The sequence below is a fragment of the Micromys minutus genome (assembly GCF_963924665.1).
Source record: "Micromys minutus genome assembly, chromosome: 5".
Lineage (NCBI taxonomy): Eukaryota > Metazoa > Chordata > Mammalia > Rodentia > Muridae > Micromys > Micromys minutus.
The window spans coordinates 9,896,172-9,912,181 of NC_137974.1; positions in this window are offsets into that span (position 1 = coordinate 9,896,172).

Consider the following 16,010-nt stretch of genomic DNA (forward strand, 5'->3'; position numbering starts at 1 on the left):
TCATTAATCATTCAAGAGCTAAGAATATAGCCTTGTCACAATTCTTGTTTTTTAAAAATCATTATGTTTAATCTTTACACTGTAAAAAACTTTGACTATTTCCATGTTATGTTTTGTTTTACAGGTACTTTATGCTTATTGTAAATAATAAGATTTCAATGCATGCTATTAAAACTTTAAAAAATTAAGTATTGACAAAATATATTCATATATTTTATACAAGAATGTTTAAAAAATCTGTACATGTATCTCTGTTTTTAAAATAATGTTGTAAAAATGAAAAAAGGGATATAAAGTGTAGATAAAATATCTGGGGGGTGATGTAGTAATATCATTGTCTCAAAAAGTATACAAAATTCGTTAAGGCTAATTATGATTATATATTTCTTTCATGGAAGTAGTTCAGAGAGAGAGAGAGAGAGAGAGAGAGAGAGAGAGAGAGAGAGAGAGAGAGAGAGAGAGAGAGAGTGTGTCTTGTTTTACTTAACAGTTAGGGTATTTTTTCAAAGTAGTACAAAGTCAACAATAGTAGAGTACAAATAAATTTTGGAGACTTATAATACATTGTGCCAATTAAGTATGCTACTTATGTTGTATTAGATTCAAGAAACAGACTATATGAATGTTGTTTTTACTAAAAAGACAATCATGGATAATTTGTAAATGGCTAAATAATTTAAACTATTAATATTTGTTGTTTTTGCCATATCACTAAAGAGAAAAGGGACAAACCAAAAGCCTCAGATATTTTGAGGCTATTAGCATTAGAGATAGATTGTAGAATAATACTATTTATTATAATCAAAGAAATTTATTACGGAATTGCACTTATATATCTAATTTTTATTGTATACATTTGTTAGCCTAAAAGAATACACACACACACACACACACACACACACACACACACACACACATAAGCAAGACACTCTGACATTCTACCGTTTTTATAACACCCTTTACAGTAAATGGAACATCTTCTCTTTCTAAAATGTTAATGTATTTCCTTTTATAATGTTTTCATAATGTTGATCCACGTTATTGAAAGGGATGTATTGCAGACTCAATGAGATTATTTTACAACTACTCTTAGAACGTGAACACAGACATATTGAGGAGGCAAGTAAAAGCATATAGTTTAGTTGTTCATAATATATAATAGCCAGAAGCTCGAAAGAACCCAGACGTCCTTCAGTAGATAAATGGATATAAAAATTGTGGTATATTTATACAATAGAGTACTACTCAGCTATCAGAAACAATGACTTAATGAAATTCTTAAGAAAATGGATGCATCTACAGAATATCATCCTGAGGGAGATAACCCAGTCACAAAAGAACAGACATAATATTCAGTCACTGATAATTGGATACTAACTACAGAATGCTCTGAACACCCCAGAAACAACTGAGAGACTAAATGAAATTCATGAAAAAACAAAGGACAAAAAAAAAGAGAAAATGAAAAACCATTATGCTTAATCTTTACACACCAAGAAAACATTGACTATTTCCAGGTTACATCTTGTTTTACATGTACTTTATGCTCCTTGTAACTAGTAAGATTTTAATGCACACAATCAAACCTTTAAAAAATCAAGTACTGACAAAAATGTATTCGTATAATTTATGCAAAAATGCTTAAAATCTGTAAATTTATTTTTGTCTTTTAAAATAAAGTTGTTCAATTTAAAAAAAAGAAAACACACAAAAAAATAAACAAAACCAGAATTTTGATACACTGTGAATGTTATAGTAACAAAATATACTCACTCATATATTTCTGTTTTTCCTCCTCTTATTAGCCTTTAAATCCAGTGAGCAGGCAAAACTATAATTTCACTTTGCTTCATTAAATCCTAATATAACAAGAATATTGCATGTGCCTATATATTTTAGTACAAATTTAAAATACATGTCTGTATTCTCAGGAGAAATACAAATAATTGAAGGTCTAAATCATAGTTGAAAAACAGGACTTCTATATTTTATGATTGGCTGCCTACTTTAGAGTTATAAAATTTCCACATTGTCCTTAAGGATCCAGTTATCAATTAAATAAATTTTATAAACCATACCTGTTCTATATATAACCATGAAGAATTATATCAATGATTGTGATCTTAGATGCCAGTTGTGGTTTCCATTTTAAAATCCTATTAATTTTTTGTGTTTTTTTTTTTTTTAAACAGTAGTTTGTAAGCACTTAAAAAATTATTGAGGGTGCCTAAAATGCATTTGAAATATAATTTTACTTTAAAAAAGTATCATTTAATGAAAAGGTTAGACATATTTTCAAACTGTTCAATAAGCAGCAAATAAAAGTATGTTGTATAATGAATTTCATAATTCCAGAATTATATTGAATATAAAATTAATGTGAATTACCATGATAAATACCCACACAAAATCTTTTGACACCATTGTTGCAAAATTAACTTTTAATGTTATTTTTAAAAGTCACATGTGTTTCATGGCAAGAACACAAAATTAATTTAAAATTCATAATCATAAATTTAATAAACCAATTATAAATTACTTACATCTAGAAATAACATGATATTCTTAAAAGAGGCAGAAATTTGTTTGGCAAATGTCAGCAACACTTTTTGATAAAGATCTAATGATGCATACAACTGTACTGTAAATGTGGAGAAACAGACTTGTCACACGCGCCCACGCTTCCCACTGATAGGAACAGGCGTGCATCAAACAACAAGATTCTTCTACGGACAACCTTTATTGTACAGCACTCTGAGCAGGGGACTTCTTGAGCAGGAAACTTCTCTCTGAGCCGGGGACTCCCAACTGGGGTTTACTGTATAGGTGACCTCTAACGTGCAGTCTCCCATGTGCGATCTCTCTGCCCAGGCTCTCTCCACGTGGGATCTCCCGCAATCTCTCCTATCGGGTCTCTCTCCACGTGGTATCTCTCTGCCATCTCTCCACGTGGGGTCTCCCGCAATCTCAGCACTATCTCTCTTGTGGGAGAGAAATGCACTGCTTATATATGCCTAAGAGACTTGTGTTGCTACCTGATTGGTGCATCCTCCAGTAGCCCATTCACGTGCCCCGAGATTGGGCTGTGACTTATGTGGTTGCCAAGCAACACGAGGTTTTTGTAGGCTGAACAATGGGTGGGAAGCTGGCGCAATGTATTGGCGCCAACGGCTTCCTACACAGACTGCTATTTAAAATACTGCTCAATTTCTGAACAAGGCCATTTTGACAAAATAAAAGGAAAACAAGTAGAAAGGAATTATTCAAATTTCTTGTCTCCAGTCTACAACATCTTACAATTACAGCAAGATACAAAATCAACACACAAACAACATGCAAATCTTTATAGTCTTTCTATAAACTAATATTTAACTTCCAGAAAAGAAAAGTATCAAAAAGAAACTACTATTTATAATAGCTTCAAATAATATCTGCCTACGCAGACAATTAAAAGGCCTTTTTAATCAAAACATCAATTTGAAGAAAGTAAGTGAACAAAACAATAGAAGATGGAAAGATCCGATACTTGAGATTTAGCAAAATTAACATTATAGAAAATTATATTGAAAAAAAAAGGAATCTTGAGATTCATCAAAACCTGTAAGATTTCAATACCATTCTTTACAGAGCTAGATATCAATTGTGTAGTTTATAATAAACACAAAGATCTTGAAGAGACTAACACTTCTAAGCCTAAAACAATGCTTGAGTTTTCACAAATAGTATCTGGCAAAATAAAGCTAAATAAAAAGTTTTTTTCTTGTGAATTTATTACTATTAGATAAAATATGAAACTGTAGTACACAAATGTGTCTGTGTCTTGACAGAATGCTAGAAACAGTTACTTTAAAAATATATTTTAACTCTTGTTCATTGCCTGCTTTTAGGTCTTCTTACTTAGTTGAATAGTATTAATATGTATAATTGTATGTCTCTATAGGTGTATATATCTATGAATATACAGAAAAAGGATAGGTAGAAAAATAAATATAGATGATAAATAGATAAATGATAGATGGATGGATGGATATATAGATAGAGATAGATAGATGATAGATAGAGAGAGAGATAGATAGATAGAGATAATAGATAAAAGTATATATATACTAAATTTTCATTACACATCCATTTGTTGATGAAAGGAGGTTGATTGAAATCATTTGCTCCAGTAAATATAGCCAGCAGTATTGGGTTTGCAGATATCTCTATGATATGATTTAAGTTCTCTAGGTATATGCCTAGAAGTGACATAGCAGAATCATACATTTATTTCTTTTTCAAGTTTAAAGAGCAAGAGTTATAAAAAGCATATAAAATAAAGTCCTCTTATAGTTCTGACAATCACAGATTTTTCATTTTCAAGGGTGAACAAGTATTTGAAATATACATGCAATAGTTAAAATATAAATTCCAATGTGAAGTTTCATAACTTCCATTTGAATGGCTACTATAAATATATAGAATTTCATTGACTTGTATAATCCCTTAGTATGGCTAATTTTGGTATGTGATTTTTATATTTGCTACATTTTGCAATACATTTAAAATAAAAATCTATAAAAATAACACAAAAGTACGTTAACTCATTGAGGCAGACCATAGATCGCAAAGTGAAGTAATACATGCTAGTAACACAAAACCATGTTATTACACACATACACAGCTGTATATCAGCTTGAATATTGGCTTCCCGCAAAGTCATCATGAACATATGCACACAAGTCCTAACAAAAGTGTTACATGAATGTTTTCAATTTCAATGACCAAGAATCACTGTTAGCTCATAGAATCCTACAAATATAATAATTTCTACTGATATTTCTATGAGCAATGAGAATCCTTGAGAACCCAACATGTTTTATCATTTTGCTGTATTATACATTTTGAAGGCTTATCTTCCCTGAAACTTCAATTTTTTCCAAGTTACTTATATAAATCAATCGCAAATGCCTTTGAATTATATTGTCACTTATACAAGGATTCATTCTTTTATAACAAATTTTGTTAGATATTATCATAGCTTAAACAAAAGTTTATTAATCCTTTTACAAGTAGGAAGTGTTTTCATAACTTTTGGCTCAAAGCTTTTTTTTCCTTTTGTATACTTTTTTATTAGATAATCTGTATTTACATTTGAGATGTTTTCTCTTTACCCAACCCTGCTTTCATCCCCCTCTCCCTCCATTTGCCTTCATATAGATGCACTCATTTATAATCCCCCTCCCAACCCCAAGGCCATTTCCCTATATTGGGAAAACATGCCCTCTCTGGAAAAAAAAAAATCTGTTCTCACATTGATGCCAGACACTGCTATCTTAAGCTATATATGCAATTGGATTAGTAGGTCTTTCAAAGTGTACACAACAGTTGGTGTTTTACTCAATTTGGTTATTGGAGGGTGTGGTTGGTTGATAATGTTGTTATCTTCCAATGAGGTTGCAACCCTTTGCAGCTTCTAAGGTCCTTTCTTTAACAATCTCATTGGGATCCCCGAGTTCAGACCAGTGTTTACCTGCAAGCATGCTCAGTTCTATCAATATTAACCTAATATAGTCCCTGAGGGGGCATCTCTGTCTGTTTCCTGCCAGAAAGTACTTTTTGGGATCAGCTATAGTGCTTGGATTTGGTGATTGCATATGGGTTGGATCTTTAGGTAAGGTGGTTTCTGAGTGATTTTTTCTTAAATTTCTGTTACTCTATTTGACCTTAAATTTCCTCCCAGGAGAGTTTTGTTCTCTTTTCTAAAAAAAGGATTGAGGCATTCCTAATTGGCCCTCCCTCTTTTTGAGCTTCATATTGTCTGTAGATTATATCTTGGGTATTTGGTATTCAGAGCTTTTTGGGGGCTAGTATCCTCTTATCAGTGAGAGCATAACATGTGTGTTCTTTTGTAACTGGGTTACCTCACTCAGGATGATAATCTCTAGTTCTATCCATTTACCTACAAACTTCATGAAGTCATTATTTCTAATAACTGAATAGCACTCCATTGTGTAAATGTACCACACTTTCTGTATCCGTTCCTCTGTTGAAGGACATCTGGGTTATTTCCACCTTCTGGCTATTATAAATAAGGCTAACATGGCGGAGCATGTGTTCTTGTTATATGTTGGACCATACTTGGGGTATATGCCCAGGAATGATATATCTGGTTTTTCCCATAATACTATGTCCAATTATCTGAGGTACCAAAAGGATAATTTTCAGAGTGGTAGTACCAGCTTACAACTTCACCAACAGTGGAGGAGTGCTCCTCTTTCTCCACATCCTCACAAGCATCTGCTGTCACCTGACTTTTTTATCTTAGCCATTCTGACTGGTGTGAGGTTTAATCTGAGAGTTGTTTTGTTTTGCATTTCTCTGATGACTAGGGATGGTGAGCAGTTCTTTAGGTGCTTCTGAGTCATTTGATGTTACTGAGGTGAGAATTCTTTGTTTACCTCTGTTCCCCATTTAAATAGGCTTATTTGATTCTCTATTGCCTAGCTTCCTGAGTTCTTTTTATATATTAGATACTAGCTTTCTATCACATGTAGAATTGGTAGAATTGTTTTGTCTTCTCAACAGTGTCCTTAGCCTTACAGAAGCTTTACAAATTCATGAGGTCCCATTTGTTGATTCTTGATCTTAGAGCATAAGCTATTGGTGTTCTGACAGTAATTTTTTCTCCTATGCCTATGTCTTCTAAGCTCTTCCCCAATTTCTGTTCTAAAAGTTTCAGTGTACCTTATTGTATGTGGAGATCTTTGATCCACTTGGACTTGAGCTTTTACAAAATGATAGGAAAAGAACAATTTGGATTCTTCTACATGCTGACTGCCAGTTGGTTGAAGAGGCTGAAAACCATTGGTTGAAGAGGCTGTCACTTTTCTATTGAATGTTTTTAGCACCTATTTCTAAGACCAAGTGACAATATGTGAATAAGTTCATTTCTGGATTCTAAATTCTGTTCCATTGATCTACCTGCCCATCTCTGTAACAATACCATGCAGTTTTTATCACAGTTGCTTTATAATATACCTTGAGATCAAGGATGATGATTCCTGCAGAAGGATTTTGATTATTGAGAATATCTTACATTCTTCTAGGTTAATGTTTATCCAGATAAATTTGAAATTGCTTTTTCCAATTCTATGAAGAATTGAGTTGAAATTTTGATGGGTATCACACTGAATCTGTAGATTGGTTTTGGCAAGCTGGCCATTTTTATGATGTTGATCCAACCAATCAATGAGTATGGGAGATCTGTCTTAGTCTTGAAGGTCTTGTCATACAGATCCTTCACTTGCTTGGTTAGGGTCACCAAAAAGTATTTTATAGTCTTTGTTACTATTGTGAAGGGTGTTGTTTCCCTATTTTCTTTCTCATCCTGTTTATATATTGTGTAGATGAATGTGGTTGATTTGTTTTGAGTTAATTTTATATCAAGCCACATTGCTGAAGTTGTTTATTAATTGTAAAAGTTCTCTGGTACAATATTTAGGGTCATTTAAGTATAATGTCATATCATCTGCAAATAGTGATATTTTGATTTCTTCCTTTCCAATGTGAATCCTTTTAAATTTTGTTGCTGTTGTTGTTGTTTTTGTTGTTGTTGTTGTTGTCTAATTCTATAGCCAGAAAATCCAGTACTATATTGAATAGATAGGGGGAGAGTTGGCAGCCTTGTCGAGTTTCTGATTTTAATGGGATAGCTTAAAATTTCTCTAGATTTAATCTGATGTTGGCTACTGGTTTGCTGTATATTGCTTTTACTAAGTGAAATTATAGGCCTTGCATTTCTGATCTATTTAAGTTTTTTCATCATGAGGGGTGTTGAATATTTTCAAATGCTTTCTCAGCATCTAGTGAGATCATGTGGATTTTTTTCTTTGAGTTTGTTTATATGGTGGATTACATTGATGCATTTCTATATATTGAACAATATATGCATCCATTAGATAAAGCCTATTTGGTCATTGGGGATGATCGTTTTGATGTGTTCTTGGATTCTGTTTGCAAGACTTTTATTGAGCATTTTTGCATCGATGTTCATGAGAGAAAATGGTCTGAAGTTCTTTTTCTTTATAGTGTCTTTCTGTGGTTTAGTTAAGAGTGTAGTTGTGGCTTTGAAGAACAAGTTGGAAAGTATTTCTTCTATTTCTAATTTGTAGAATAGTTTGGATAGCATAGGTATTAGGTATTCTATAATAGTCTGACAGAATTTTCCACTAAACCCATCTGGTCCTTTTTTTTTTTTTTTTTTTTTTTTTTTGGTTTGGGAGCTTTTTGATAACTGCTTCTATTTCTTTAAGTGTTATGGGATTGTTTAGATGGTTTGTATTATCCTTATTTAACATTAGTATCTGGTATCTGTCTAGAAATTCATCTATTTCCTCCAATTTTTTCAGTTTTGTTGAGTATAGTCTTGTAATAGGATCTGATGATTTTTTTGAATTTCCTCAGTTTCTGTCGTCATGTCTCCACTTTCGTTTCTAATTTTGTTAATTTGGATACTCTCTCTTTGTTCTCTAGTTAGTCTGGCTAAGGGTTTATTGATATTATTGATATTCTCAAAAAAAAACCCAGCTCTTGATTTTGTTGATTCTTTATATATATATATTTTTTATTTATTAATATATAATATTATATATATATATATATATATATATATATATATATTTATTTATTTTATTTGGTCAGTTTCTGATTTGAGTTTGATTATTTCTTGCCATCTACTCCTCGTGGGTGTATCTGCTTCTTTTTGTTCTAGAGCTTTCAGCTGTGCTGTCAAGATGCTACTGTATGCTCTCTCTGGTTTCTTTCTGGAGGCACTCAGAGCTATGACTTTTCCTCTCAGTACTCATTTCAATGCATCCCATAAGTTTGAGCATGCAGTGGTGTAATTTTCATTAAATTCTAAAAAAAAAAAAATTCTTGATTTCTTTCTCTATTTTTTCCTTGACCATGTCATCATTGATCAGAGCATTGTTTAGCTTCCATGTGGATGTAGGCTTTTTATTCTTTTTGTTGTTGTTAGAGACAAGCCTTAGTCCATGGTGATTTGATAGGATACATAGTATTATTTCAATCTCCTTGTATTGTTGAGGACTGTTTTGTCAATGACTATATGCTCAGTTATGGAGAAGGTACTATGATGTGCTGAGAAGAAAGTGTATTCTTTTGTGTTTGGATAAAATGTCCTTAGATGTCTGTTAATTTTAGTTCGTTCATAAACTCTGCTAGTTTTTCTGTGTCTCAGTTCATTTTTTTTGTCTCCATGATCTGTCCATTGATGAGAAAACAGGAGTTGAAGCCTTCCACTATTATTGTGTGTAGTGTAATATGTTTTGAACTTTAGTAGGATCTCTTATTTAAATGTTGTTACCCTTGTATTTAGAGCATAGATGTTCAAGATTGAGAGTTCATTTTGATAGATTTTTCCTGTGATGAATAAAAAGTATCCTTCATTATTTTTTGATAACTTTTGGTTCAAAATCTATTTTATTTGATATTAAAATAGCTACTCAAGTTTCCCCCCCCCCGGGCTCATTTGCTTAGAAGTTTTTTTCCCAGCCTTTTACTCTGAGGTAGTGTCTTTCTTTGTTTCTTAGATGTGTTTTCTGTGTGCACCAAAATGCTGGATCCTGTTTATATATCCAGTCTAATAGACTATGTCCTTTTGTTGGGGAATTGAGTCTATTGATGTTAATAAAAATAATGGAATAGTGTTTTTTCTTTCTTGTTATTTTTGTTTATGGAGGTAGACTTATGTTTGTGTGCTTTTCTTATTTTGGTTTTCTTGCATAATTATTTATTATTATTATTATTATTATTATTATTATTATTATTATTATTATTATTACTTTTGTTTGATTGTAGCTTCCTTCCTTGTGTTGGATTTTTCCATTTATCATTTTTTGTAGTGCTTGATTTGTGAACAGATATTGTGTAAATTTAGTTTTGTTCTTGAAAATCTTGGTTTCTCCATGTATGGTCATTGAGATTTTTGATAGATATACTAACATGGGCTGATAGTTTTGTTCTCTTAGGGTTTGTATGATGTCTTTCCAGGATCTTGTAGCTCTCATAGTCTCTGTTGAGAAGTTTGATGTAACTCTGATTGTTCTGCCTTTATATATTCCTTGTCCTTTTTCCCTTATAATTTTTTGGATTCTTTCTTTGTTTCAAATAATTGATGTGTCAAGAGGAGTTTCTTTTCTGGTGCAATTTGGAGTTCTGTATGCTTCTTGTATGTTCAAAAGTCAACTCACTTTTAAGAGCAGGAAATTTTACTTCTATGATTTTGTTGAAGATATTTACTGTGCATTTTGGTTGGTATTAATAGCCTTCTTCTACACTTATTATCCTTAGGTTTTGTCTTCTTATTGTTTTTCTGGATCTCTTGGACATTTTGGGCTAGGAACTTTTTGGGTTTTGCATCTTCTCTGACTGTTTTGCCTATGTTTTTTTTTTTTTTTTTTTTTTTTGCTTTGTCCCCTGAGATCCTCTTTTCCATCTCTTTTAAACTGTTGGTGATGCTTGCATCTGTGACTCCTGAATTTTTTTTCTTTATTTGGTTTTCCATCTCCTTGGGCTCTCTTTTTTAATTTTCTTTATTTTTACTATTTCCATTTTCAATTCATTTCTTAGTTTTGTTGTATTTTTTCTGTAGTTATTTGAGTGATTATTTCTGGTTCTCCTGTAATTTTTTAAGGGAGTTATTTATGTGCTTCTCCAAGATCTCCATAATCATCATGAGGTTTGATTTCAAGTTTAAGTTGTATTTATCTGGCATTTTGGCAATCCACTACTTGCTGTGTTGGGAGAGCTGGGTTCTGACAATACCAAGTTTTCTTTGTTTCCATTGCTTAGGTCTTTTCCCTTTCCTCCTGCCATACTGTTGTCTCTGACTAGAGCCTGTCTCTTGTGTGAATCTGAAGGTGTATAGGCTCAGGCTGGAAATTGCTTCGAGATGTTTGTCTCTTTGAGGGCAGGTAGTGAGTTCTAATCACAGTGGGTCTGTTCTGTCTCTGTGGGCTCTGGTGGAAGAGCTCTTGCAAGAATTCTCTGGGGACCATCTGTGTGCAGGCAGGTCCTGAGTCTTGATGGCAGTCACCCTGCCCTCTAGTGGAGCCACAAAGGAATCTCCCATGCTCCTGTATTGGAAGGATAAACATTGTAATAATGGTCATCTTGCCAAAAGCAACCTACAGAATCAATGCAAACCCTATCAAAATCTCAACACAATTCTTCATAGAGTTGGAAATAACAATCTTCAAATTCATCTAGAATAACAAAAAACCTGGGGTAGTAAGATCTATTCTCAACAATAAAAGAAATTCCAGGGAAATCATCATCCCTGACCTCAAACTGTATTACAAAGCCATTGTGATAAGAACCTCATAGTATTAGGACACAGAGCGGAGCCTGGCCCACCTGCCACCGGCTCGAACAGGCTGAGCAACTGGTGAGTGGGAGACCTAGGCTGCTGGAGAGCAGAGGGATCTCTGTGGAGTGCACATGGAAAGAGCACCCCCTGCCTTGACCTGCCCTGCCTTGTCTGATCCAGTGACCAGTAATAGAACTTTGGAACTTCTGTTCCCACCCGGAGGCGACTTCAGGACTCAGAGTGGAGCCTGGCCCATCTACCACCCGGAACGGCGGCTGGCTCATAGAGGCTGAGCAACTGTGACCTGGAAATGATTTTAAGAAATTCTTAAAACAACTATAAGCCCACATACACATGGAAAGTAAACAACGCTCTGTGAAACGATAGCAGGGTCAAAGAAGAAATAAAAAAAGAAATTAAGGATTTTCTAGAATTCAATGAAAATGAAAACACAACATACCCAAACCTATAGGATGCAATGAAAGCAGTACTGAGAGGAAAACTCATAGCCCAAAGTGCTTCCAAAAATAAAATGGAGAGAGCTTACATCAGCAACCTGACAGCACAGCTAAAAGCCCTAGAACAGAAGGAAACAGATATACCGAAAAAGAGTAGACGGCAAGAAATAATCAAATTTAGGGCAGAAATAGACCAAATAGAATCAAAAAGAACCATTGAAAAATCAACAAAACAAAGTTTGTTCTTTGAGAAAATCAACAAGATTGATAAACCCCTAGCAAGATTAACTAGAGGGCAAAGAGAGTATACAAACTAACAAAATCAGAAATGAAAGTGGGGACATAACAACTGAAACTGAGGAAATTCAAGAAATCATCAGATCCTACTACAAAAACTTATACTCCACAAAATGGGAAAATCTGGAGGAAATGGATGAATTCCTAGACAGATACAAGATCCCAAAGTTAAACCAGAACCAAGTAAACCATCTAAATAACCCTATAACACCTAAAAAAATAGAAGAAGTCATCAAATGTCTCCCAAACAAAAAGCCCAGGTCCAGACGGGTTCAGTGTAGAATTTTACCAGACATTTATTGGGGATATAACGACAATACTCTCCAAACTATTCCAAAAGATAGAATCAGATGGAATACTACCTAACTCATTTTTTTGAGGCTACAATAAAACTCATACCTAAACCACACAAAGACCCTACAAGGAAAGAGAACTTTAGACCAATCTCACTTATGAACATTGATGCAAAAATACTCAAAAAATCCTTGCAAACTGAAGCCAAGAACACATTAAAACGATCATTCATCATGACCAATTAGGCTTCATCCCTGGGATGCAGGGATGGTTTAATATAAGGAAATCCATCAATGTAATCCACCATATAAAAAAACTCAAAGATCAAAATCACATGGTCATCTCACTTGATGCTGAGAAAGCATTTGACAAAATCCAACACCACTTCATGTTAAAAGTCCTGGAAAGAACAGGAATCAAAGGTGCATACCTAAACATAATAAAAGCAATATACAGCAAACTAACAGCCAACATCAAACTTAATGGCGAGAAACTTGAAGCAATCCCACTAAAATCAGGGACTCAAAAAGGCTGCCCACTCTCCCCCTACCTATTCAACATAGTACTGGAAATCCTGGCTGGATCAATTAGACAGCAAAAGGAGATCAAGGGGATACAAATAGGAAAGGAAGAGATAAAAATATCACTCTTTGCCGATGACATGATAGTGTACTTGAGTGACCCCAAAAATTCCACCAGAGAACTCCTACAGCTGATTAACAAGTTCAGCTTAGTGGCTGTATACAAAATTAACTCAAAAAAATCAGTAGCCTTCCTATACTCAAAGGACAAACATGTGGAGAAAGAAATTAGGGAAAAGGTATCCTTCACAATCGTCACAAAAACTATGAAATACCTTGGTGTAACTCTAACTAAGCAAGTGAAGGACCTGTATGACAAGAACTTCAAACCGCTAAAGAAAGAAATTGAGAAGGATCTCAGAAAATGGAACAATCTCCCATGCTCATGGATTGGAAATATCAACATCTTAAAAATGGCCATCCTACCAAAAGCAATCTACAGATTCAATGCAATCCCCATCAAAATTCCAACCCAGTTCTTTAAGGAATTGGAAAGATCAATGTGCAATTTCATATGGAATAACAAAAGACCTAGAATAGCTAAATCCATTCTCAACAACAAAAAAACATCTGTGGAAATCACTATTTCTGACCTCAAGCTATATTACAAGGCAATTGTGCTGAAAACTGCATGGTACTGGTACAGAAATAGGCATGTGGATCAATGGAATAGAATAGAAGATCCAGAAATGAGCCCTCATGTATATGGTCACCTGATTTTTGACAAAGAAGCAGTAAACATTCAATGGAAAAAGGACAGCCTATTCAACAAATGGTGCTGGTCCAACTGGCACTCAGCATGCAAAAGAATGGAAATAGACCCTTTCTTATCTCCTTGTACAAAGCTCATGAGTAAGTGGAACAAAGATCTCCACATTAAACTAGATACACTGAAATTATTAGATGAGAAAGTAGGGAAAACCTTAGAACACATAGGCACAGGAGAAAATTTCCTGAACAAAACACCAATGACTCAAGCTGTAAGGTCAAAGATTAACAAATGGGACTTAATGAGATTGCAAAGTTTCTGTAAGACTAAGGAAATTGTCAAGAAAACAAAAAGGCAACCAACAAAATGGGAAAAGATCTTTACCAACACCACATCAGATAGAGGCCTAATATCCAAGGTATACAAGAAACTCAAAAAGCTAGACACCAGAGAATCAAATAACCCTATTAAAAAAAATGGGGTACAGTGCTAAACAAAACGTTCTCAGGTGAGGAACCCGGAATGGTCGAGAAAAGTCTGAGGAGGTGCTGGACATCCTTAGCCATCAGAGAAATGCAAATCAAAACAACCCTGAGATTCCACCTCACACCAATCAGATTGGCCAAGATCCAAATCTCAGATGACAGCAGATGCTGGCAAGGCTGCGGAGAAAGAGGAACACTTCTCCACTGTTGGTGGGGTTGCAAGCTAATACAACCACTCTGGAAATCAGTCTGGCGATACCTCAGAAAATTGGATATACTACTACCTGAAAACCCGGCTATTCCACTTCTGGGCATATAGCCCAGAGACACTTTAATACACAACAAAGATATATGCATCGCAATGTTCATAGCAGCTCTATTTATAATAACCAGAAGCTGGAAAGAACCCAGATGTCCTTCAGAAGATGAATGGATACAAAAATTGTGGTACATTTACACAATGAAATACTACTCAGCCACCAGAAACAATGACTTAACCAAATTCTTAAGAAAATGGCTGCATCTAGAGAATATCATCCTGAGTTAGATAACCCAGTCACAAAAGAACAGACATAATATGCAGTCACAGATATTGGGATGCTAACCCCAGAGGCTGGCACTCCCCCAAAAACAACTCACAGACTGTATGAATTCCAAGAAATAAAGAAGACAAAAAAATATATATATTTACAAAACAAGAAGACTTTGAATTTTTCCATGTTGCGTTTTGTTTTGCATGTACTTTATGCTCATTGTAACTATTAGGTTTTCAATGTATACTGTCAAGCCCTTGAAAAAATTAAGTACTGACTAAAAATATATTCACAGAGTTTTATGTAAAAATTATTTTAATATCTGAAAAAACAGTACTGACAAAAATGTATAATTTTAAGCAAATATGTTTAAAATCTGTACATTTATCTTTGTTTTTTAAAATAAAGTCATTAAAAAAAAAAAGAACCGCATAGTATTGGTACAGAGATAGGCATGTAGATCAATGGTATAGAAGTGAAGACCTAAAAAACGAACCCTCATACCTATGCTCACTTGATCTTTGAAAAAGCAGCTAAAAACATTCAATTTGAAAGAGCAGAGAGGGTTATATGAGAGGAATTAGAGGGAAGGAAATGAAACATGAAAGAAAGATGAAATGGTCTAATTTTAAACTAAGGAGGAGGTGGAAGAACTATTCCTTTGAAATTACCAAAGAAAAGATAAGATTCAAGATCACTTCAAATAAATCCTCACTTGTTGACAAATATTAAGCAGACATATCAAAAATGATTACTGGTTCAGAGTTATCACTACTTAACAAATGAAGGTTCTTAGGGGGTCTTATTTTACAGAATTCACCTTCTTAACAGCAAATATAAAACAACTTTAAGACCATAATTAGATTGATTTAGTTGGATTACTCACCAGCTATGATATCTCACAAAAAGCTCACATCTTAGAAACTTGATACCCAAGGTGGTTCTCTGAAAGTTAATAAAAAAAATAGGAATGAGGGGCTAATGAACAATTTTAAAGGAGACTAACAATGGAAACACACTGGTCATATATCTCTCATTTTGAATACAGATGTTACCATTTTTCTCCTATATCTTGTTCATTTATGATGTTCTACTATTACTGTCTACTACTCTTCCCAAAGCTGAGCCTTGGTATGTATCATTACTCTGAAACTCCAAAATCAAGCCATAAGAAACAAATCATTACATTCAGTATGTGCAAGTCATAATGCAAACTAAATAATGTATTATCTAAAATGACTAAGGCTATAGGATGCATAAATATAGATGGCACTTTGAATGA